Below are 23991 nucleotides of genomic sequence, written 5' to 3'. Positions count from 1 at the left end.
TTTTTTTTTTTAATGTCATCCCAAACACCGAACTTCCAAGTGCACTTTGGAAACTGGCGCTCTAATTAATCAAGGAACCAGTGAAGCCATTACAAACAATGATGCTTTACACTCCCAATAATCAACTGACGTGAGTTTTTCCCGATGCCTTAGTTTTCAGAGAACCCTTTCAAATTTCATTGTCCCCACGCTGGAGTAGCTGAGTGAAACTGAGATAGAGATAAACAGATAACTCCTATGATCCTCAGCACGTAAACCGAGCGCTGAGGTCCAGAACGCGATCACTACAATATATGCCATTTTAGAAACGGGCCTCGGACAGTTACTGCCACATCTTAAGTGCCTTTTAGACTTCGTCGTGTCTAAGACAACGTCTCTGGTGATACCAGAGATATACAGTATCTCGTGCAAACTACGTTGCCTCTCCCGGTCAGAGGCCCCGTAAGTGACGCTACCCCACAGATCTAGGAGCGGGTGACCAGGGATGTGCAAGAGTGGAGAGCTCTTGGCGTCTCCATGACTCCCCCGCCCCGCGCGCAACTCCACTCTAACTGGTCCGGAAGAAGCCCCGCCCCCTCCCTTCCTCCAGCCCCCGCGATTGGCTTACCGACACCCGGCAGGTCAGTTCCCTGCCTTCGATTGGCTCACTGTCCCATCAGTCACACGCAGCGAGATTCGGGTCGGTGGGAGGGGAAGGCGTTGGAGGAGGTGGAGTGGGAGTGGGATTAGAGGACGAGGTGGCGGAGGAGGGTGTTCAGGCTCGGTCCCCGGTTTAGGAAAGTTTCCCCTACCAGTGACAGACCCGGACGGCGTTAGGCCCGGTCCAGCTCCGGGCCGGTGCAGGGCGCTCGGATCCCCGATTCCCGCCCCTCGGTCCCGCAGGCCCCGGAAACCACTAGGGGGAGGGGGAAGAGGGAGGGACCAGTTAACCAGGGACCGACCCACCCCCGATCTCGGAAGAGGCGCCTCCGGGACTCCCCGGAGGGGCGGGGGGCGGGGAGCTCCTGCGCGCAGCCAAGACCCTGACCCCCTCCCCCAGCAGCCCCCGGAGGCCCGAGAGAGAAGTGTCCCCGGGCCCGGGGCGTGACCGTCGCGAGCCGGCCGGGAGGGCCCCTCCCGCTTCCCGCCTGGGGGCCCTGAGGGCCTGTCCCTTCAGGGGCGGGGAGATGGGGGAGAGAAAAGGGGGCGCTGGCGAGCCAACCCGGAACCTCCCGGACCGCCTCCCGCCCCCAGCCCCGGCCCCTGCGCGCCTCCTGCACACACGCCCGCACCCAGAAAGTTAAGTAAGTCAGGGGCAAGCCGGGCTCGGCGCCGCCGCGGTCCGGCCCCCGGCTCCCCGCCCCCACCGCAGCCCGGCCTGCTCGGCCCGAGCGCGCCGCCCGCCCCGCCCGCCACAGCTCCTTCCCGTCCGCCCGAGGCGCGCGGCGCCCCTCGCCTCCCACCCCCGGCGCTGACACGGGCCCGGCCCGGCTGCCGGGCCGCGGATCCCCTCCTCCCGGCGTCTCACCCAGCCGGCCGCCCCTGACACGGCGCTTCACCTTCACACACCCCCGAGCACTTCCCAAGTCCTGCCTCCCCTCGCCCGGCTCCCACCCTGCGCAGCAGTCGCTCCGCATTTCCATGAAAGAATGCACCTTCTCCGGCTTCACCTTTCCGTCCCTGCCTCGCGTCCCCCGAGGGCGCAGGAGACGCGCTCCTCGCCGACCCGTACCGGGCAGGGCGGCGGGCGCCTCGCTCCTCGGGCGGGTGCCGCGCCCGCGCCCCCGGCCTCCCCGCCGCGCCTCGGCTCTCACCTCTCGCCGGCGCCGCGGGCTGCAGCCTCCGCCCGCCTCGCGCTCCGGGACTCGTCTCCCGAGCTCTGGCAAAGCGCTGGAGCGCCTCCTTTCTCTCCCAGGGACTCCGCGTCTCCCTGCCGCTTCCCGCCCTCCCCACCCCCCAAGCCCCAACTCCCCAGCCTCGCGGCGCCTCCGGGATGCAACTCGCGTTTTCCGCGCACCGGGGCAGCGATCGCCGCACACAAAACAGCCCTCTCGGCGGCGCGCGGCTCTGCCCGGCTTCGGCGCAGGAAGGGCAGACGCGGCCGGGGGTGGGGACGCGGCGCCCCCCGCCCGCCGCCCGCCTCCCGCCCGCCCTCGCGGCCCCCAGGGAAGGCGCGGTTACCGGCTTGGGTCGGTCACGCCGTCAGGTGCCGGCTGCCGTCGGCGCTGACCTTCGCCGCCGAAGCTGTGGCTGAGGCTGCGGCCGCCATGTTCCCGTGTTAATAACTGCTGCCTGGTTGTTTATTTCAATGGAGATCCTCCCCCAACTCCCTCCTCCTCCTCCTCCTCCGCCGCGTCTCCGCACTTGCCGAGAGAGACACAGACCGCGCAGAGCTCGCGATCAGGGGAGGGGGCTCGGGAGCCAGGCAGTCCCTCCCCCCGCCTCCCTGGCCGTGGCCGCAGCCAAGTCCTGTCACTGGGGAAAGGACGGAGCGGAAACTTGCGTCCTGCGCCCCCGGGGAGGGGGCAAAGGTGGACGGAGGGTTCCCCGGGGAGCAGACCCTGGCCGCGGGGTCCGCAGCATCTCCGTCGGCGGAGTCCTCTAAGAAGGCGACCTGGGGAGAGGTGAAGAGTGAGGAGAGAAGGGAGAGGGGACAAAATGGGTGACTGTGGTAGAGGGAGGGTGACCTATGGGTGACTGGAAGTGAAGGGAGAGTAAACAGATGACTCCATGGGAGGGCAAAGGGCAGTGCCAAAAAGAACGAGTGGATGGGACAGGCCGGGGCTGCAGAGTGGAGGCGGTGGGATCTTGGGGCTGCAGACGGCGGGGTAGATGCCCCCGCACGAAGATCGGGGAGAGCCCAGTGCCAGGTTCGCCCCGGGAGGAACCTCCCGCCCGCACTCCGCCCGGGCCCCTCGGCCAGCAGCCTGCACCCCTAGGGCGCACCTCGCCCGCCCGCGTCTGCTGCTGCGCCCTGGAGGCGCCCGTCGTCCATCAATTCAACCTCGGCTCCTAAGACGATAGGCTTCTCCAGTTGTAGCCGCATCTGAAGAGGGGATGGAGGGGCGCGACTGTGCGAGGCGAGCTTAAAAGGGTGCCACCCAGCAATTGCATGATAAAGCAAAAGGACACAGTGTAAAGCCTGACCTGGTTGAGCATTCTTGTCACGACATGAGTCACAAAAGTTTTTTAGTGGAAAGTCCACTTTCTAGACAGAAAGTGATGTTGGGGGGATGCAGGAGAGTTGCACTGAAAATTCGAAGAGAAGCCTCATAAAGGTTACGTGGATCAGTTTTATGCTTTGGAAAAGCAAGTTCTTCACAACCCAGATACATTTCATCCGAAGAAATGAGCAACATTTGTTTAACAAATTTCCTTATTTTTAGTCTTAAAATGAGAAAGGTCACTTGCCATAGACAATAATAGTGTTTATTGAACATTTACTATGTGTCTGGCACTGTGCTAAGTGATTTACAGATTTTGATTCTCAAGCCTTACAAAGTAATTACCATTTTTAGCCTTCACAAAAAAATGAAGCTGAAAGAAGTAAAGTAATTTGCCTAGGGTCATACAGCTGGGAAGCTGGAGAAGATTTGAGCCCAGTTCTGGCAGACTCCAGAGCCCACACTTCTAATGGTGTCTTCAACCTCAAATTTGTGGGAGTACCACCAATTTCTTTTCGGGAAAGAAAAAAAAACGTGTGTATGCATGACTATGGATAGAAAATGTTTGGAAGGCTATAACAAATTGTTAGCACTGGGGAGTATGAGTGGGTGTGTAATGGAGTAGTACTTCCACTTTTATTTTGTACACTATAGTGTTTGAAATGTTTGCATTCACCATGTATTAATTTAATAAATTTTTGTAGATTATTTTAATTACATGGCAAACAGAATAAGGTTTCCTGAAAACCCAAAGCTCTCCAAAAAACTGGGGAAGAAATGGGAAATGGAGGGTTTTTTAATGACCTGTTTTCTTCCACAAATTCTCATCCATAGTATTCCTACAATGAGGTAGTAGTCGCCTGAGGTCTGTCGCATTGCTGGACTCCAATTTCCTTTCCTGTCATCACCCCCAACTCTGAGTTGTGATAAAGAAAAGATTCTCCTTCTGGCTTTCTACTCCTCTTTTGGCAGAAGTCCAGAGTTCATCAATACTCTGCAACAGTAGATTTCACACTTTCAAAAACCACCCATGATATCTGTGCAAATTAATGACTCCCATTGCATTTCCATGTTACTCAATAAAACTTACTCAAATACATGACTGTGTCTATAAAAATAAAACAAACAAAAAAATCTGACATCTTGGCATAATGAGTTGCTTCCAGCTGCTAACCGGTTGCCTCAAACCTTGAGGAATCCTATAACTTCTGCTCTCTTCTACAGCCTCTGGTCTCCCTCAACACTTCATGCTGTAGTTATAACAATATTCTGTCTTGCACTGGAGTTGTTTATATATTGTCTTTCTCTTTCACTAGATCGTAAGCTATTCAGGGCCCAGAACCATGTGTTGTTCTTGTTTTTACATGCTATAGCTCCTAACAATATCTCATATAATGTTTGCTGTTTATGTGAATCTGTAAAATGTAAACAACAGTATCCAATCGGTCTTCATGTCCGTTTCCCCAACTCACCCTCCAATACCTTGCTCTTAAAACGTATTTATAAAAAATGTTTTCAGTATTTGAAAGAATTTAGATTTCTGTAAGACCTCAGAATAATTGTTCAGGAAAACCAGCCGTTAAGTATTGGTGAATTATCATGTGATAATGTAACATGAAAAGGAAGAAAAGTAAATAAGTTGGCTTAATTATTCAGTCAAAGAAAAACTAAATAAAAGCAAAGATATAGGAACTGGATATATTACCAACAGAGAACAACCCAATAAGGAAAAAACTGTGGGTGCAAATCGTAAAGGGGAAGGAAATTATTGAAATTTAGTAGAAACAGAAACGACACACCATGGATGGATGAGGCAAGTAGACAAAAACCAAAAAGAAATGTCAGCCAAATCACAAATGCAACTTAAAGTAGTAAAGAAAAACGATAATTTATATAGTTAATAACACACCTACGAAAATCAGGACAATGTGAATACTATAGGACAAGAAATTCTATTTCGTCTGCCTTCTCTTCCTCATTCAACTTCAAGTTACTTTCTTCATACATAAACTATATAAAAATGGAAGATTCAATATGATTTTTGTATTATTACTACTAGCATGCTTCATGATATAATGAGAGGTAACACAGTGTGGTAAGAAGAGCTAGAAAAGATAGGCAAACATGAACTGCGCTTTGCTACTTAACATGTGACTAAATATCTGTTTGCTCATCTGTATAATTGTTGCAAGACTCAAACAAAATGGTATAAATAAATGTGCTTTGTTAACTCTTAAGTTCTTTATACTAATGGAATATTATTATGTTGATTAGATCCACGCATAGCACAGTTATCTCTATTTCGGTGTTCCTTTCAAGTTATAAAAACAAAAAAATTATCATTCATTCTATTAAAAAGGTAATCACTGGAGGGGGGGAATCAGTTAAGACATTTGTTTGACAATTTCATTATTGAAAAAAACAACTGTTTGACCAAATGTTTCATTCTTATTGTCTGCTCTCTCCAAATCCCTTAAATATTATAGCTACCATAAATGTGTCTGATACAGGTCAAGTGTACTACATATATTTTTATTTCTAATCAAAGTAGGCATTATATGTATTATTATTCTCATTTTACATATGAAAAAAAATGAGGTTCAGAGAAGTTAATTTATGCAAGATCATAGAGCTGCCTTTGCAGCATGGCTAACAGATTGTGCTAAAATTCTTTCCTCCATCACTGAAAATCTCTACTACTCTAAGCAACACATTGTCTTCATCCTTATTTCCTTAGTACCTATAACAACTCCTAGAACATAATGCAAGCTCAATAAATGATTGTGAAATGAATAAATCAATGAATGAGGGGTTCCATTCAAACCATACTACATACTGTCACAAGATTAATATTCCCACTTCTATTTCTTTCCCACTTGAAAACTCTTAATAATCCTTAATTGCCTACAGAATGCAATTCAAATCCTTTACCTTATATTCAAGACCATCTTCAGTAGGACCCTAACTGCTTTTTCTAGCAGTAACAGCAACAAAATACTTAATACACCCTCACTCATTCCAGGGTGTTCTGGAAACAGACTGACATGAGTTTCAATCTTAGCTCTTACTAACTGTGTGAACTTCGGCAAGTTATTTAGCCTCTCTGCAAATTCTATCCTGTGCAACAAGGTAAGAAAATGAAAAGGAAAGAAGTAAAACCATCTTTATTCATTGATGATGTGAGTGCATACATAAAAAATTCAAAACAGCCTATAAACTATTAAAATGAATGTAAGATCACAAGATACAAGGTCAACAGTCAGAAATTATATTTCTATATACTAGGAAGAAACAACTGGAAAATGACATTTTAAAAAATGTCATTTACAAAACAAAAAAAAAAGCAAATACTTAGGAATATATTTAAGCAAAGATATGCAAGATCCCTGCATTGAAAACTAAAAACAGTGCTGATAGAAATTTACAAAGGCCTAATTAAAAGGAGAGATGTGTAGACTCAATATTGTTAAGATGTCAGCTCTCCCAAATTGATCTATAGATTCATTACAATCCCAGTCAAAATTCCAGCACATCTTTTCAGTGAAAATTGAGATGCTAATTCTAAAATATATATGGACATAAATATATATTATCTAGAGCAGTCAAGACAAACTCAAAGAACAGGTTGGATAATTTACACTACTGATTTCAATAATCAGTGTAGAGCTAAAATAATTAAGACAGTGTGATATTGGTGTAAGAATAGACAAACAAATCAATGGAACAGAATAGAGTCCAGAAATAGACCCCCAAATTTACAGTCAATTGATTTTTTACAAAGTTGTCAAATTTGATGGAGAAAGGAAAGTCTTGTCAATAAATAGGGCTGGAACAACTAGATAGCAGTATGGAGAAAATGAATATTGATCCCTCCTCACACCATGTTACACAAGAATGAATTAGACATTGATCATAGACTTAGAAGTAAAAGCTAAAACCATAAACCTCCTAGAAGAAAACATGGGTTAATAAATATCTTTACGACTTTGGGGTAGGCAAAGATTTTTTTTTTTTAAACAGGACATGAAAGACACTAATCAGAAAAGAAAAATAAATGATAAATTGGACTTCATTAAAATTATAAACTGCTCATCAAAAAATGCCACAAAGGAAGTGCAAAGGCAGTCCACAGATTGGGAGAATATATCTGCAGTACACATATCTGGCAATGTAACTGTATCCAGAATAAGCAAAGAACACCTTCAAATTAATAAAAAAAAGACAACCCAATAACAAGATGAACAAAAGACTTGAAAAGGCACTTTACAAAAGTATGTGAATGGTCAATGAATATATGAAAAGATGCTCAAAGTCATTAGTCATCAGGGAGCTAATGCAAATTAAAACCACAGGAGATATGACTTACCCTCTAGAACAGCTAAAATTATAAAGGCTGACAGTACCTGGTATGGGCAAGAATATGGAGCAACTGGAACTCATTCATTGCTGGCAGGACTATACAACCACTATGGAAAACAGTGTGGCACTTCCTCATACGCTTACCATATGACCCAACAGTTCTACTCCTAAGTATTTACCTAGGAGAATATTGATCTGGATGATGATTACATTTTGACAATGGTTCATCAAACTTTATTGAGTTGTACACTGGGGGTTTATGTATTTTGCTATCTGTAAATTATACCTGAACAAATTACTATTGGCATTTTTTTTAATGGAATAAAAGAGAAGTTCCTCAATATAATGAACTGTATGTACAAAAATCCTATAACAAATGTCATACTCAATGGTGAAACATTTACACCTGCTCCTAGAGATTGGGAAAGAGAATTGGAAATAGAATGTCCACTATTACCATCTGTATTCAATATTGTACAGGAGATTCTAGTCAATGCAATGAAGAAAAAAATGATATAACTATCACTAAGGAAGAAATAAAACTGTCATTATTTGCAGACGGCCTGAACGTTTATGTAGAAAATCCAAAAGAAGCAACAAATGATTAGAATTAAATTTTAGAAGATCTCTGGAATGGAAGGTTAATATACAAAATACAGTTGTATTTTTATATATTAGAAACAGAAAATGAAAACTTGAAATGTAAATTGAAAAGCTTTTTGGCAATATCCATTTAAGCTGAGCATTTCTGCTTTATGACCCAATAATTCCACTCCTAAGTATATATCCAATAGAATTCATTGACTGAAGAATGAATAAATTACAGTGTTTTTGCTCAATGGAATACTATATTGAAATTAAAATGAACACACTATAGCTCCATGCAATAAAGTCGATAAATCATATAAAAATAATCTTGAGTAAAAGGAGCTGGATATAAAAGAATACTACTGTATAATGTCACTACATAAGATGGAAGATGGATAAAACTAATCTATAGTGATATACCAGGACAGTCGTTACCTTTTTTGGAGTAGGTGGTGCCTGGGAGAGCACATGAGGCAGATTTGGAGATGCTGAGAATATCCTATTCCTAATCTGAGTGGAGGTTACTTGGACGTGTTCATTTCATGAAGCATTGTGTGCACAGCTCATTCAAGGTATAAACATGACCTGTGTACCTACCTATACATATTAGACTTCAATTAAAAAGGTGTTATTGTTGTATGCATTTACTGATGTTTCCCTAACTCAACTGCTAGTGCCTTAAAGACAGGGATCATATTTTAGATTTCTTAACATCCCACACAGATTTTAGCACATCAACTTCCTGAGATGTTACTTTACTTAGCATAAGTAGGTACAGGCGCCAATAAAGTTTATTTAGCTTTAGTAAAAGTATAAATAATAGTAAAATGACATACATATATACACATATATATACAAATGTAATCAATTTAAGAAGTGTTGACAGGGGACTTTGTGGTCCAGCAGTTAAGAATCTGCCTTCCAATGCGGGGGACGCGGGTTTGATCCCTGGTCAGGGAACTAAGGTCGCATATGCTGTGGGGCAACTAAGCCCACTTGCTGCCACCACTGAGCCTGCGTGCTCTGGAGCCCAAGGGCCACAACTAGAGAGAAGCCCGCATGCCACAACGAATGGCCCGCGTGCCGCAACTAAAACTCGACACAGCCAAATAAATAATTATTTTTAATTAATGTGTTTATTAAAAAAAAGTATTGACATTTTTTCTACAATTCTCCTTTCTCTTATGTTTACCTTGACTAACTCGAAAATAAAGATGTCTATTAAAAATAGAAACTAATAAAAATTAAATGTACTCTAATAAGTTAAGAGTTGGTCAGCTGTTGATCTCATCTCACTTAACATAAAGGTTCATGCAGGTAGGCTGAGAGGAGTCTTAGAATAAGAAGTAGGTTCTAGATCAGAATCTAAGCCCATAAACAGGGTGACTTAAACACTTGGTTAGTTGGTTGGTTGGTTGGTTGGTGGCATCTTTTTATTGTGGCGAAATATATATAACCTAAAAATTGCCATTTTAACCCTTTTTAAGTGTACAATTCGGTGGCATTAAGTACATGCACATTGCTGTGCAACCAGTATCCATCTCCAGAATGTTCTCATGAAAATGTTCTGGACGTGTTATCAAGGACTCAGTTTCCTACTTGAGGACTTTTTAAGATCCCATGCAGTTTGGAAATACTGTATCAGGGAGCTAAAGCTCACTCAGAGGAAAAAAAGATGCCTTTGGTTAAAATGCAAGATTTTTATAAAATCCTGGGTGTGAAGGGGAATGACTGTGTTCAGTTTCAGCTAGGACAGAAAAAATACCTTCGTGAAAAAGAGTGCATCTGAATAACAGCTCCTCTTCCTTAGGAGGACCATCTTGCTTCTTTTGAAATAGGCTTCTATAAATGTGGACCACTTGACAAATAGTCCTACTCACCACAGAGCCCTCATTCTAGCAATATTTCTTGGGCTTTAAAATATAAAACTCTGTTTTTATTCAAAACATTTACAGGGTCAATCAATGTTATATTTTAATTAGTCTATTATTTATGAATGTCAGTTTTTGACATCCTTGATGAAATGCCTAGGCTCCTGGCTTGTTTGTTTTATTTTGGTTTTAGGTTTTCCCCAAGATGATTATGAAGTTTCAGACACACAACTGCCTGAAAGATTGCAGTTGTTCTCTTGCCCCATCCTCAAACCCCTTTAGATGATTAATGTCCTAGTTCTTACACTGAGTGGCAGGCATGTGGATATTTATTGTTCTTTATATCTGTCATACATGTTAGAAATATTATTTTGTGTATATTCAGTATTTAATAAAAACAACTTAAAAAAATCCTTTCTATGATATAAATTTTACTTAAGCACATTCTTTTGTTACAAAATAAGAAAAGCTAGTACTTAGATCCTGTATTTCTTTTAGACTAAGTTTTAAAATAAACTACTAATACTGGATACTTTCTAATACACTCAATCCCTGATTTATACATGGCCAACGAACCACCTAAGACTGGCAAGGTTTTTACTTGACTAGAACTCTCTTCTCTTTTCGCCTCTGCCTAGAGGTTTTCCAACTCATGTTTCCTCCTCCCTCTCTCTACTATGAGCTGCATAGACAGCTTTTTCTTTCCCCTGCGTACTAGTGGTTTCATTTACAACATCACCATTTCCTCGTATCTGAGCCCTATGCCCCTCAAGAGTTTTGCTGTTTGTTTGAACCCCTGCTGCCATCCCTAAGATAAAACACCAAACACAGTTGAGTTTGAAGACTCTTCTGCAGTGTGACCACATTACCCCAAGGCTCACCATTTGAATCTAGACACGCTTAACAGAGTCCCTTTCCAAATGCAGCAGATTAAGTTCTAGTTTTCCACAGAAACACACACATGATGGTTATGTTCTATTACTACTATGGTGCTATTTTGGATTTCACAGGTTTTAGCAGGTCAGCTCTGAGAATCTAAACCCCTTGCAAAACCTTGTTTTCCATAGAAAAATATGTTCTGCCTCACAACCAATCAGTGAACAACTAAACTTTTGAAATAAATCCATGAGGATTGCCTGTACTTTTCATCTGAGACTTCAAAGCCTTTCACAAGAACATCATTTAAAAAAAAAAAAAAAAGCTGTTTTGCCATAGCTAATAGTTATTAAAGGACTTATGTTCACAACTAAGAAGCGTGTGTTAACAACCTTTGGACACGAAATGCTGGAGATAATGCACAAATTATTACCAGGGGTATTGGATATGCTTCTTTCCATTTATTAATTCAACTCAAAGTTATTGAGTTCCTATTCTGTGCAAAGCATTATTCTCAGTACTGGAGACCAAGTACTGAACAAGACAGGGAACAGCTTTATCTTAATGGAATTTACAAGTGATGTGCCTCATACTGGCACTTAATAAATACCTGTTGAATGAATGATTGAATGTGGCTAAGAAAACCATTCGAATATGATAAACGTTTGTTTTATAAAAATTAAGTGAAATCAGTGAACGGAGGGGTTGCAGAATGCAGAACGTAAATTAGACAGGAATTTGTTCCAGCAGTCAAGGTTAAAATATTTCCTTATTATAACAAAGCAATACTGGGTAGGAGTGTTGGGTGATCACAACCAGAGAGCTAGTATCTCTACCATCCACATGGCCTTGGCTTTGCAGAGCACTGGTTAGAAGACAAGTGCCATCCCACCACTACCTCTATACCCTTCTGCAAATTATAACTCTGAGACCAAAGTATATTTTATCTACAAGTAATTTTGATGTATCATCTTAACCGCAAGGACTCAGTCTCAGTTTATGATGGCATTGTAACAATGAACCCAATTTTACCAAATGGAATAGAGGCTTTAGTCTAGAATAATGGGGTTGCATTTTAAATCCCATCTTCATAGATATTTGTAATATACTTCTTCTTTATGATATCACGTATGATTGCAATCCCCCAACAGGAAATATTGAGAGAGAGAGAGAGATTTCAAGGAATTGGCTCATGAAATTATGGGTGCCGGCAAATCCAAAATTTGCAGGGCAGGCCAGCAGGCTGGAAACTCCAGCAGGAGCTGACATCTCAGACTTGGGTCTGAAGGCAGCCTGGAGACAGCTCCTTCCTTCGTGGGAAGCTCAGTCTTTTATCTTAATGCCTTCAACTGATTAGATGTGGACCACCTACATTATGGACAGTAATCTGCTTTACTCAAAGGCTACTGATTTAAATGTTAATCACATCTAAAAAAATACTTTCACAGCAACATCTAGACTGGTGTTTGGCCAGACAGTTGGGCATAATAGCCTAGACCACTTGACACATAAAATAGCTTTCCACTATTCTATCAAACTAACTGCTTCGGGATGGTTGGAGAACACGAAAATCTATGAGGGCGGACCATTGCCCCAATCCATTTGCCATGAAGTGAGCTCCTTGATCAGAAGCAATGCTGTGTGCAATGCCATGACGGTGGATAGGACAGCCTGTTCTGTGGCCACCGGTCCACCTCTTTCCCCAGAGACTTGTCATCGCCCAATGCTCTCATGAACAATGTAGTCACGGTGGCAACACAGACTTCCATTCACCAAGGCCGACCTGGCTGTGGCCACCACTGAGTGCCCAATCAGCCAGCAGCAGAGACTAACACTGAGTCCCCCAAATGGCACCATTCCCAGGGGATCAGTCAACTCTCCGGTGGCAGGTTGATTACACCAGATTACTTCCATCATGGGAGGGCAGCGTTTTGTTTTTAATGGAATAGACACTCTGGATAGGGATGTGCTTTCCCTGCATGCCGAACTTCTGTCAAAACTACCATCATCCGTGCTTTGTGACCACCTAGAGGGGTGGGACAGGGAGAGTAGGAGGGAGACGCAAGAGGGAGGGGATATGGGGATATATGTATACGTATAGCTAATTCACTTTGTTATACAGCAGAAACTAACACACCGTTGTAAAGCAATTATACTCCAATAAAGATGTTAAAAAAAAAAAATTCACCAAAACAAAACAAAAAAAACTACCATCATGGACCACTTTGCTAAGGAACACTATCTCTTTGCAATATTTTGTAAAAGAATATGCATAGCACTGAAACAGCAGTTACGACAGTCTCACTCAACTTTCTTTTGTGACCAAAAATCTACAACTCTATTAACAATGCAGTAGTTTTAATAACCTAAAATGAAAAACAAGTCTTACTCATAAATTACTATTGGTTATAAACGTACTATCAGCAATGAGGTACATCTGTAGTACTAAATTGAGTACTAAATTGAGTACTAAATTGAGTGCGATATGCAGTATGCTTTCCATCAGTGTGTATAATGGGTTGTCAGTGCCAAGCTGAGAAGTTTTGGATCCCCACAGGAATAATTTCAAGATTTCTTTATAGTATGGTGGAATTTTGTAGGATTTTATAAAGAACAAGAAAGATACCCAGATTTTTTACTGAGCAAATTCTCCCAGTGCATTTGGCTTGATTTCACTGTTGGCTTTCCCTTGATTTTTACTAGGTTTTTCATATGCTAAATTTTAAGTAGGGACATTTTTGCAATTCTTTAAGAAGTTTTATTTTCAGTCTGCTCCCTCCTAAAATAATGTTTTTTAAATGAACCAAAATGATATATTTTATATAGCATATTTTAAATAAATAGTAATCAAATTTTTTGTAATAGCATGTATTTTCCAGTACTGTGCTATTATACATACTACTCTGTTTTCTTTAAATTTGGTGGGGTTTTTTTTTCTTCCCTTTAATATACCATTAACTTGTGATATTCTTAAATACACTTGAACTCTATTTTGGAATGATTATGCTGTCTTCATGAGACATTCTTTTGCTTTCTTTTTTCCTACTCTTTTCCCTTCCCTACAAATTGTTTCTATTCTACTCTTGGTCTGTCCCATTGGCCCTTTCTCGTATATTTTTATTGCTTATTTACTTTTTTTTTTTTTATAAAGATTTATTGATTGATTGATTGATTGTTATGTTGGGTCTTCATTTCTGTGCTAGGGCTTTCTCTAGTTGCGGCAAGCGGGGGCCACTCTTCATCGCGGTGCGCAGGCCTCTCACTATCGTGGCCTCTCTTGTTGCAGAGCACAGGCTCCAGACGCACAGGCTCAGTAGTTGTGGCTCACGGGCCTAGTTGCTCCGTGGCATGTGGGATCTTCCCAGACCAGGGCTCGAACCCGTGTCCCCTGCATTAGCAGGCAGATTCGCAACCGCTGCGCCACCAGGGAAGCCCTGCTTATTTACTTTTAATCTAACTCTGTAACTATCTTTTCCTCCAATTCTGAATGATTTAAGCAAAATCTATCAAAATGAGTTTTTCTCTTTTACACCAATGTTTAACCAGTCTTTATCTGTCATTTCAAGGTACCCTCAAATTTGACCTCAATTTCAAACAACTTTCCACTTGCTATTGATACAACTGTGGTGTTCATCTACATTTCACTTATAACTTCCAATTAAACAAGAATTATTATATTTTTTAACTTGGTTTAGATATAATGCAATAAAATATATTCTATTAATATGCTTGAAATTCGATTTTAACATATTCCTTATTCAGGGGAAGCCTATACATGTCTCTATCACAGCACAGATGGCACTTCATATTTACTGGAGTACTTTTTTTCCTACTACTAGATTGTAAGCCCCTTGAAAACAAGGAGTATATGTAAATCTCTAGTGTCTGGAACAGTGCAGGTTTTTAATGAATGAAGAACAAATGAATAAACAAATAAATGAGAACTGTTAGCTGTTTAATTTCAGTGGTCTTTTCCAAAAAAATACTTACCCTGCCAGCACCAAATGACACCAAATAAAATTTCTTTCGTGAAGGTCAAATCTTTTCATTTCCCAACTGGACTTATTTTACAACAAAAATATCCTTAGAAAAACACACTCGTTTTAACCTATTCATCCAAGGCAGAAGTTGTCAATCCTGGCTGAAGAAGAAAATCACATACCCATCCCAGTAAAAATAAATTAGGAGCCCCCAGGTGATTCTCAAGTGCAGGAAAGGTTGAGAACAGCTAGGCTAAGATAGAAGTAACCGGTGGCAGGTTCTAAGTTGCAAGGAAAGCAGAAAAATAAGATCCTAATGACTTGTGGCAGAGAAGTTCTTTGTTGGAGGTGGGGTTTGGGGGGCAGGGAGTTTGAGATGAGCCCAGCTCTTCCTTCAGGAGGCTGGGGGTGGCTGGATAGAGAAGTATTTTTAAAACTATCTATTGTTTTGAGAAATTAAGAGGAAAGTTTATATGCCGTTTCTAAAGAGGCAAACTTTGAAAAGGAAAGAATTTAAAATTTAAATTTAAAAACGAGGTCAGAGATTCCAACAATTGCTAATAAAAGGGCCCTTTGAGTTTCTTGGGCTTTTTACAAAAATACTCCCCGGGCTCGCAAATACCACAAGCAGATTGGGTATACAGATGAAGAGAAAAGCATAAAGAAGAATAAATGTTGACATAGCAGAACTTGAGAGAAGAAAAACTGTTTTAAAGAATTAGTCATCCCCCCAATTTGTGTCTATACTATAATTGCAACAACATATAAACTATATGTGAATATGTTTTATTTTATTTTATTTATTTATTTTGGCCGCAGCGGCTTGCAGGATCTTAGTTCCCTGACCAGGGATTGAACCTGGGCCCATGGCAGTGAAAGCGCCGAGTCCTAACCACTGGACTGCCAGGGAACTCCCAACTATATGTGAATATGGATTGAACAAGAAGAGTGAAGATGTTAGACAACTGGCATGTTTAGGTGTATTGAACTTGAAGCCTGAGGTTCTAGTTCCTACTTTGCTGCTAATATGCTGTGTTTCCTTAGGCAGGTATGTTCACTTCTCTGGGGCTCAATTTCCTTACCTGCAAAATGAGGGAGTTGAAAGCTTGAATTAAATCAGTGCTTCTTGCAAGGTTTCTCTAAAAGAGTAGCCTGAAGCCCCCAGTGTAAGTCCAAATCTTTTCGAAATCTCCTGTTTTGCCTTAAAAGTTCACATCCTGGGATGTGGATTATATCTCAGTAAAACAGTTTTTTTTCAAAAAGTTCATGTACTTTTTACTCCTTACTCTTCTTGTGTTTTTTTTTTTCCTTTTAAATACAGTTCAGCTTATATTGCATATAAAATTTTATATTCTGCTTTTTTTCACTAAGTACTATATGGTTCACATTTTTTATATGTCATTTAAAATGTTGTTACTTTCCTTCTTATAGCTTTCCAATATTCCATCCTATGGCCGTACTATAATGTATTAGCCATCTCCTAATTTGGGATGTTCATATTACAGCACAGTGTGTTTTTGCCAACACACTGCCTTAATTCCGTCTGCTTGGATCCGTGCAAAGGCTGAGATTTCTTCACAGTCTCTAATTGAATCCTCTGAAGTGCAGAGATTGTAAAATGAAAAAAATTTTTTCTCGTACTGCTGCCATGTGTTAAGTGGTCTCTTGGTGACGTAAGTTGTAATTCATTCTTTCTTGAGATCTCACTGCCAAGAGGGGGGGAAGAAACTAACATTTACTGAATTCGGAGTCTTTTATAAAGGTTATTACAGGTCATCCACCAGTGAGGTAATGACTGTCCCACTTCATGTAATAATGAGCTGAGACCCAGAGGAGCTAGGTGGCTGACTAAGGATGCGCAGTACCTGTGTTTAAATGGCGTCTGATCTCCCCCGGATCTGTCCCCGGCCATCCTGCTCAGCATACTTTGACCCCACGGCAGCAAGAGCGGGAGCGCACGGCCACCCCTGCCCTTCCCTCAGCTTGCTTTTTATTTTTTTAAATTGAAGTATGGCTGACGTTCAATGTTGTATTTGTTTCAGGTGTACAACATAGTGATTTAATATTTTCATAGGTTATATTCCATTTAAAGTTTTTACAAAATATTACAAAATAACGGCTATATTCCTTGTATTGTACAATATGTCCTTATTGCTTATTTATTTTATACATAGGAGTTTGTACCTCTTAATCCCCTCCCCCATCCCGCCCCTCCCCCCTTCCCTCTCCCCACCTTGTAACTACTAGCTTGTTCTCTGCATCTGTGAGTCTGTTTCTGTTTTGTCATATACGTTCGTTTGTTTTATTTTTTAGATCCCACATGTAAGTGATAGCATAGAGCATTCTTCATTCTCCGTCTGACTTAGTTCACTGAGCACAGTACCCTCCAGGTCCATCTGCCTTGCCACATCCTTCAGCTTGCCCATTTGCCAATCTCTTTTCTTGGCAGTGCCATGGTTTCTCCTGCAACTAACATCTCATTGTTTGATGAGGGTTCTTTGACACACAGCAGATAGTTCGTTTTCCAAAGGATAAATAAATGAAGGATTATTTTAATGCTTAGAGCAAGGGTCAGTAAACTTTTTCTGTAAAAGGCCAGATAGTGACCATTCTAGACTTTGTGGAACACAGTATCCCATACATATGAGATCATATATGGCAGTCCCAACTACTCAACCCTGCCTTTGTAGTGGAAGAGTAGTCACCCACCTTGCACAACAATGGATGTGGCTGTGTTCCAATGAAACGCCATTTAGGGGACTTCCTGGTGACGCAGTGGTTAAGAATCCGCCTGCTAATGCAGGGGACACGGATTCGAGCCCTGGTCCAGGAAGATCCCACATGCCGCGGATCAACTAAGCCCGTGTGCCACAACTACTGAGCCTGCGCTCTAGAGCCCGCAAGCCACAGCTACTGAGCCCACGTGTCACAACTACTGAAGTCCGCGCCCCTAGAGCCCGTGCTCCGCAACAAGAGAAGCCACCGCAATGAGAAGCCCGCGCACCGCAACAAAGAGTGGCCCCGGCTCGCCGCAGCTAGAGAAAGCCCGCGCACAGCAACGAAGACCCAACGCAGCCAAAAATAAAATAAATAAATAAATTTATTTTTAAAAAAACACTTTATTTAGGGACACTGAAATTTGAATTTCACATAATGTTCGTTTCTCTCAAAATTATTCTTTTTGGTTTTTTTTTTCAATCCATTTAAAAATGTACAAATCATTCCTAGCTCATGGGCAATTAAAAAAAAAAAAAAGCCTTGTGGGCCAGTTTGCCAACCTCTCTCCCCCAGTATGGGCCTGTTATTCATACGTAAGGCTTGCTGTGGTCGCAGCGCTAGGAGGGAGAGTGATGGGCAGATGTGGGTCACGTCCACTTCCTCCATTAAGGCAATTCTGTTTTTAGCCGCTCGCGCAGCATGCGGGATCTTAGTTCCCCGACCAGGGATCCAACCTGGGCCCTCGCAGTGAAAGCACCACCAAGTCCTAACGACTGGACTGCCAGGGAATTCCCAACTGGGTGGTGTCTTTTTTGGTTTGTTTGTTTTATAATAAACAATGGTTGGTAAGTGGTTTACATGCTAATTTTGTTATTTGATCGATTGTAAATATCTGGTAGAATTAGAATCAGGCTATATATATATATATATATATATATATATATATATATATAATTAATTAATTAATTAATTTTTGGCTGTGTTGGGTCTTCGTTGCTGCCTGTGGGCTTTCTCTAGTTGCGGCGAGCGGGGTTACTCTTCATTGCAGTGCAAGGGCTTCTCATTGCGGTGGCTTCTCTTGCGTGGAGCACGGGCTCTAGGCATGTGGGCTCAGTAGTTGTGGCTTGCGGGCTCTAGAGCGCAAGCTCAGTAGTTGTGGCGCACGGGCTTAGCTGCTCCGCGGCATGTGGGAACTTCCCAGACCAGGGCTCAAACCCGTGTCCCCTGCATTGGCAGGCGGGTTCTTAACCACTGCGCCACCGGGGAAGTCCTGGGTGATATCTTTAACTCAGGAAACAATGGTGAGGTTGCATGGGGAGAGGTGGGGGAAGGGTGGAAAAATATGAGGAGTTAAACCCCATACCCTCCCCCAGGGTTGTGCTGCCCCTGAGGGCAGTCCCTCCTCCATAGCCAAGCTCTGGCCTGGTGATGCCTTCAGTCTAGGGGATTTGTGTGTCACTCCGACCTAGAGCATTTCTCCAAGGACTGCCTGCTCCCTAGCCTAAATCTGGGTCCACAACTCATCTGCTCTTCCAAGCATCAGGCCCAAGGCACAGTCAGAGGAAGGAATGAGAATGGAGCTGAATTTTCCAGAATTATCTGGGCCACTGTCTCCATTTCCCTCAGCTCTTCAGGTGTATTTTTCATGGAATAAATCCAGGCAGAGAAAAAAATTAGATACCAAGTACACAGCAAAACCTCTTCTCTGTCTGTAATTGGATAATTTGGGCTTTCTGAGCTGAGAAAAGAGATGACCTAATACTTCCTACTGGGAAATAACAGGTTTGGGAAATAGACAGGTAATTCTCATCTTATTGCAACTGATAAGCTGAACTAAGATGCTCTTAAAAATACCGAACATATGTCAGAGCAAGCCCAAGGTATAAATCATATAACACAATTTTGATGACCAATAAAAGCATTCATACTAAAAGAAAACTAATCTCAGAAAAAAATTAATGGCTTTTAAACAGAACCGTAAGATTGAGAAAGAGAAGATATTATGTTTTATTATGTTTCATTTTTATAAGGTATTCATATAGTTACATGAAATCATACTTGATAAACCAATTCAAATCGACTTAGTTATGGGCACTAGTAAATAAACTAAGAACTGGCTAATGTAAAGCTACAATACTCTGGGACTTCCCTGAGGGTCCAGTGGTTAAGACTCTGAGCTTCCACTGCAGGGGATCCCTGGTTGGGGAACTAAGATCCCGCATGCTGTGTGGCAAAAAAAAAAAAATATATATATATATAAGATAAAAACAATTAAAAAAATGTTTAAAAAGCAACTATACTCCAATAAAAATAATTTAAAAAAAAAAAACTGGCTAAAAGACCAGCAGGTAATATGGTCTTGCTTCAAGTTGATGATATGCAGTGTGAACTCTCCAAAACCCAGCATGCTGGAAACGGGAAAGCTTCAGTGTGCAGCTCTTTTATCTACCCAGTTATTATTATTTGATACAAGTCCCTGGGGGGCAGGCCCATGACTGTGCATCTGTTTGTCTTGTCATTTCTTGTGCCTAGTCATGTGCCTGGCGTGTCATAAGCTCCCTAAATACAACTGGAATGAACGATGAATGAATATGGTCATGAGGATGAGACACTGCAAAATTCTGAATTGGTTTTTAAACCATTAAAGAAAGCCTAAATTACATTCAGTGTGTCTTGTATTCTAATTATTTGACTATTGCTAATCTGATATCATGTCAAATGGAAAATTCTCAATTAAATGTGATACTCTTATTTCCCCACCAAACTGAAAATAGACTTTATTGACATGTTATTAGATAGCAGACCCAGTGTTAATATTTTTATAGGTGGCCTTGAAAGTAATAAATACATTCAGTTTTCAGAGTTTAAGGCTCTAGAGCACAGGCTCAGTAGTTGTGGTGCACGGGCTTAGTTGCTCTGCAGCATGTGGCATCTTCCCGGACCAGGGCTCAAACCCGTGTCCCCTGCATTGGCGGATTCTTAACCACTGTGCCACTAGGGAAGTCCTTTTTTATAGCTTTATTAGTGATACTGACATACAAGAAAACACATGTGATTAAAGTGTACAATTCAGTAAGCTGTGACATGTGTATAACCTTGAAACCACCTCCTCGATGAAGACTGAACAGATCTTTCACCTCCAAAAGTTTCCTTGTGCCCCTTGGTAATTCCTCTCTCAGGTTCCTCCCCAGCCACCGTCTTTCCTCCAGACAACCATTGATGTGCTTGCTGTCACGGTAGGTTAGTCCGTTTCCACCAGCAATTTTTTCCAGGACCCCAGTGGCTCTTCCCTCGTATAAAATGGTATAGCATGGTCAGCCGCCCTTGTCCGCAGGTCCTGCATCCATGCATACCGAGAGCTGACTGTACTTTTAATAATCTATAACTGAACTAAAATCCTTTTCACTCAATTTAAAAAAAAGAAAAAAGATTTGTTTCCTAACTGGAAGAAAAAAGTAATAATGCTATAGTGAGGTGGATGATACACAGGTCATTAGAAAGCACTCTTAACTGAGTAATGATTTTGCAAATTATTTTTCATATTCCACAGCCTAATGCTAATTGGATTAAAGAGTCAAGAATCCAGGAAATGAAGTAAAAGAGGAGGTATGTTGATTTTAATAAATAGGGGTTTTTTTTCCTGTCTCATCTGTCTGCTTATTTCTAATTAATAAATGGATTTTCAAAACCTGGCCAAAAATGGAGCTCTCCAATGACAAATGTTCAAATAAACTGTATGTTTCTTTAAAAAAAACCAAAAAGAACAGCTATATATTGGAGTTCTGTGTCAATAATAAAACAAAGTGAATTGTGGAAATGACATTAAAACACCACCTAAACTCTCTCTTATTAAAATACAAGTTTATTCTAACCTATTATGCCCACATGTCAAAATTATGTTTGCATACAAGGAAAGACTGGGTGAGGATGCTAAAAACTATAGCAGTTCAATTTTGGTGGTTTGTAGACTTTCGTGTATATTTTGCATTTTGTTTTTAATTAAATAAATATTTTTGTAATGAATGTGTAACAAATAATTTATTTCTATCCCTTTCCAATTTACATTATTCAGTTGAACTTGAAGGTATGCTTCCGTATTTTGCATGTTTTTGAAAGACGTGATATCTCAAATAAACTCAACACTTAATTTTATAAACAACACATTTTTCATTCTCTTGACATCACCAAATGAAAATGCTGTACATTGGAACATAAAACAAAAAGAGACCCAACTTAGTTGGAATTATAATACATGTAAGCACTAATGCTACTTATTGATTACCACGAAAGTGCTGCTTTTTGCTTACTGCAGCTCTTCCAGCTCTTTCTGCAAGAAGCAAAATACAGTATTTGTGAAAAGTGGTTGGGCTAAAATGTTTTCATGTGGTGAATGCCTATTCCACATTCTCATAAAGCAAATTAATTCTTTTTCATCCAAATGAAGTATTAGTTATTTCGGCTATGTGTATTTCCATTCTTGAAAATGCTTAGATAATTTTAATACCCATAAATCTATGTAGACTACATGGCCTAATGTACATTTTATTCATTGACTTGTATGTGAATTTTAATTAAAATATGTTCCAAGTAGACTATTAGTTCCAACCACTGTTTACGTAGGTTTGAAAGATATAGCGGTGACCAACCTGATTTACTAAAATATTTTTATTCATATATTTCTGATTTAAAAGATATAGATGTCTTCCCAAATTTATTCACATATTTCAGCACATTTTTGAGCACTCTGAACATAGCACCAGACTAGAAATGAAGGTGTATTCAAAGGAAACAGTAAATGGCCAATGGGAGTGTGCCCTGAAAGTGAACACACACAGTTAGGGAGGAAGTACACAGCAACCAGGGGTTGATAAACATGAGTGTAGATGGCTAGATGGATAAGTCCTGTATCAGTACTGCATTTACACCACTTGCTAATACTGATAATTGAAAGAACGCAGCAAGTCCAATTTTATCACTAGTTTCAAATTTGCTAACAATCTTCCTGACAGATGAGACCAAGGTAGATAGTTTTGATTTACAAATGAAATATTTCTGTGGATCTGGTACAATGGGAAGTACAGGATTTTGATTAAAGAAAAAAAGAAGAGCAAATATGATGTATTTCTCTACAGGATTTTAGAAGACAGGGCCTTCATTCCAGACTGGCACCAGGCCAAGCAAAGTTCACACCTCTGAACTCAGAAAATCCTGGGACTCACTCATAAAAACAAAAGAAATGCTGGACTCTCAAGAGTTAAAATTATCATGTAAATTCTTTTAAACAATAATTTCAGATTTATATGTATTTGTATCTCCTGTAATGAGTTTAGATTTGGCAAATGTGCTTCAAACTAATAGGTACCTACAATTCAATGTACTTTTTTTTTCTTCTGAAATTAAATCCTGTGTTTTGGGTAAAGCCCCAAATTTTTAACAAAAACAGTTTCTTTTCAACAATTTCTTTGAGAGATTTATGTGTTGCTTGGGAATTCTGCTGTTTATCTATTGATTACAAGCTATAATTCCATTAAGTAAACGGAGAAAGCATGTCACAAACTGATTTTAGCAATAGCTATATTTTTACATATCTGTCTTTTGAAAAAGCTGGACTGGGTATCTATATTTTACTTAGTAATATCTCAATTTCCTCAATAAGTAAGTCAGTAAATTGAATTTATAGTTTATTTTGTCTTTCCTCCCATCAAATTATATGAATAAGAAATACTGTGGTCTCATAACATAATTCTATTTCCAAGAGAAAGAACATACAAGTCTGTAAAATAATAGTCAATAGTATTTTGTCAAAATATATTTATTGAGCACCTACAGTATGCTGGACACTGTGGAGGCGATAGAAACATGTTTTGTCTCATGTCCTTGCTTCAAGAAGAGCATACTTTATTTTTATTTTTATTTTTTTAACATCTTTATTGGAGTATAATTGCTTTACAATGGTGTGTTAGTTTCTGCTTTATAACAAAGTGAATCAGTTATACATATACATATGTCCCCATATCTCTTCCCTCAGAGCATACTTTAAAGAGAAAGAGACAAGTAGACTTTAGGTACGGGTCCATGTTTGGTCAAAACAAATAAAGACTGTGTTTTCTGATCTATATATCAAAAGTAGCTTTGGTGGATCCATATATGTCAATAGAGGGCCTCTGGATCTAGACATTTTCAAAATCACAATGTTAAAAATGTTACGAGCCTCCTATTTACAATAGCCAGGACATGGAAGCAACCTAAATGTCCATCGACAGATGAATGGATAAAGAAGATGTGGCACATATATACAATGGAATATTACTCAGCCATAAAAAGAAATGAAATGGAGGTATTTGTAATGAGGTGGATGGAGTTAGAGTCTGTCATACAGAGTGAAGTAAGTCAGAAAGAGAAAAACAAATACAGTATGCTAACACATATATATGGAATCCAAGGAAAAAAAAAAAA

General features: G+C 40.9%; 1 protein-coding gene across 7 annotated transcripts in view; it reads right to left on the bottom strand.

The window, feature by feature from the left end:
* Positions 1–3068, bottom strand: part of NCOA2 (nuclear receptor coactivator 2) — a 275210-nt gene extending 272142 nt beyond the window's left edge. For 2 of the 7 annotated variants that reach the window (XR_005016991.1, XM_036829934.1), the window contains exon 1: positions 2161–3067. The gene's annotated coding sequence lies outside the window, so the exon portion shown is untranslated. Of the gene's footprint in view, positions 1–1634; positions 1701–1793; positions 1919–2160 lie in introns of those variants that run through there. The other 5 variants (XM_036829935.1, XM_036829936.1, XM_036829930.1 and 2 more) reach the window with 5 other exon arrangements.
* Positions 3069–23991: the final 20923 nt, after the last annotated feature.

This window comes from Balaenoptera musculus, chromosome 17 (genome assembly GCF_009873245.2).
Source record: "Balaenoptera musculus isolate JJ_BM4_2016_0621 chromosome 17, mBalMus1.pri.v3, whole genome shotgun sequence".
NCBI classification, from domain to species: Eukaryota; Metazoa; Chordata; class Mammalia; order Artiodactyla; family Balaenopteridae; genus Balaenoptera; species Balaenoptera musculus.
Note: the sequence above shows the minus strand (reverse complement) of the source record. Positions and strands in the feature narration are given on the sequence as shown.